This window comes from Marmota marmota, unplaced genomic scaffold (genome assembly GCF_001458135.2).
Source record: "Marmota marmota marmota unplaced genomic scaffold, marMar, whole genome shotgun sequence".
NCBI lineage: Eukaryota > Metazoa > Chordata > Mammalia > Rodentia > Sciuridae > Marmota > Marmota marmota.
In genome coordinates, this window is record NW_026005917.1 from 381,791 (window position 1) to 384,405 (window position 2,615).

The window sequence follows — 2,615 nt, forward strand, 5'->3', positions numbered from 1 at the left end:
TTAGGTATAGGACTCAAATTAGGGTGAGGGTTAAGGCTAGGTTTAGAGTTAGGACTTGTGTTAGTGTTAGAGTTAGAATTAGAGATATGGCTAAAGCCAGGTCTAGGGTTATGTTTAGGTTAGGTTTGCAGTTGGGACTATGGCTCAGTTTTGTTTTAGACCTAGGGCTAGTGTTACGACTAGTTTTGGGATTAGCAATAGTGTTAGGGCTAGTAATAAGTTGAGGTTAAATCTTATATTATTTTTTATGGTTAGATCTAGGTTTAGGGCTATGGCTATGGTTAGGGCTAAATTTAGGGCTAGGGTTACGGTTATGATAACAGATAGGGTTAGAACTAGAAATAGGGCTAGGGTGAGAGTTAGTGTTATTCTTAGGGCTAGGGTTAGGGGTAGGTTTAAGGTTAGGATTAAATTAGGGCTAGGATTAGCGCTAGGGTTAGTGTTAGGTTTAGGGCTAGGTTTAGGGTTAGTGTTAGTGTTAGGGATAGGGTTAGGATTAGGGAAAGGGATGGGGTTATATCTAGGTTTAGGGATAGGTTGAGAATTAGAATTAGGGTTAGGACTAGGTTAGGGTTCGGGTTTTGATTAAGGCTAGGTTTAGTGATAGGCTGTGGGTTTGTGTTAGGGATAGGGCTAGGATTAAGTCTAGGGCTATTGTCAGGTCTAGGTTTATGGTTTGTATTAGTTTTAGTGTTAGGTTATGGCTATGTCTATTGTAAGGTTCAGGTGTAGGGTTAGGTTCAAGTTTAGAGCTACGTGTACTATTAGGGTCAGTGTCCGGGTAGGGTTTTGTTTAGGTTAAGATTTTGGGTTAATGCTTGAATTAGAGGTGGGTTCAGATTAGGATTAGAGTAATGGATAGAATTAGGTTTATGTTTCTGGTAAGTTTAGAGTAATGTATAGGGTTAGTGTTAGCAATAGGGTTATTGTTAGGACTAGTGTTAGCATTTGGGTTATGTTTTTATTTAAGGTAATGAATAGGGTTAGAGCTAAGGTTAGTGTTAGGGTCAAGGTTAGGATTCAGGCTACTGCTAGGTTTAGGGTAAGTGTTAGAGTATGAGCTAGGGTTAGTGCTAGGGAGATGGTCAGGGTTAGAGTCAGAGTTAGGGTTATGGTTAGGGTTATGATTAGGGATAGGTTAAGGGCTAGGAAAAAGCTAGGTTTGTGAGATGTTTATGGCTAGTATTAGGGCTATATGTTAGTGTTAGGGTTACGGTTAGTGTTAGGGACAGAATTAGGACTAGTGTTGGGTCCAGGGATATGGTTAATTTTTAGCTTAGATTAAGGGTTATTTTTAGGGCTAGTGCAATTTTTTTTTTAGGACTAGTACTAGATTTATGATTATATGTAGGATTAGGTTTGATCTAGTTCTAGTGTTACTGTTAGGTTTAGGTAAGGTTTACTCTTAGGGGTAGAGGTAGGGTCCGGTTTAGAGTTAGTGTGATGTTTAGTTCTAGGGTTAGTTTTATAGTCAGAATAAGGGTCAGTGTTAGGTTAGAGAAACAGCTAGAATGAGGGCTAGGGTTAGAACTAGTAATAGATTTGGGGATTGGCATAGGTTTAGGATTAGGTTTAGGACTAGGTAACATTAAGGTGAGGGTTTGGCTTAGGGAAAGGGATGGGTTTAGAGGTAGGATTAGGGTTAGGGAAAGGTTTAGGGCTAGGGTTAAGGTTCGGGTTAGGGTTAGTCTTACAGTTAAACCTATGGTTAGAGCTTGGATTAGCACTAGGATTTGTGTTAGCTTTAGGGCTATGGCTAATGAAAAATAATTGGTTTCTGATTAGGGCTTGTTCTAGTGTTAGCATTAGGGCAATGTATAGAGCTAGGATTAGTGTTAGGATCCTAGTCAGGGTCAGGGTTACTTCTAGGGTTAGGTTTAGCACTCAAATTATTGCAAGGTTTAGGGCTAGGTTTAGAGTTTGTGTTTGGTTTAGGTTAAAGGCTAGGGTTAGGCTTATGGATCAGTTTTGTTTTAGGGATACTTTAGGGTTTGGGCTAGTTTTCCAATTAGCATTGCTGTTAGGGCTAGTGTTAGGGTGAGATTCAGGCTTAAGGTTAGGGTTTTATCCAGGTTTAGGTTTAAGGCAATGGTTAGGGCTAAGTTTGGGCTAGGGATAGGGCTAGGTTTTGGGTTAAGGTAAGGAATGGGTTTAGAAATAGTGATAGGGATAGGGGTGAGAGTGTTAGTCTTAAGCATAAGGATAGGGTTAGGTTTAGTGTTAGGCCTAAATTAGTGCTAGAATTTGTGCTAGGGTTAGTGTTATGTTTAGGCCTAGGTTTAGGGCTAGGTTTAAGGTTAGAGTTAGTGTTATGGTAAGGTATGATGTTACAATTATATTTAGTGCTAGGAAAAAGGATAAAATTAGGGATATGTTTGGGGTTAAGATCAGGGTAAGGATTAAGGCTAGGCTTAGAACTAAGATTAGGGCTAGGGATAGGGCTAATGTCAGGTCTAGAATTAAGATTAGGTAGGGTTAGGGATAGGGCTATGGCTCAGTTTGTTTTAGAACTAGGCCTAGGGTTAGGGCTTGTTTTATGATTAGCAAGAGTGTTAGGGCTAATGGTAGGGTGAAATTTGGGCTTAGATTTATTGTTATGGTTAGATATAGGTTTA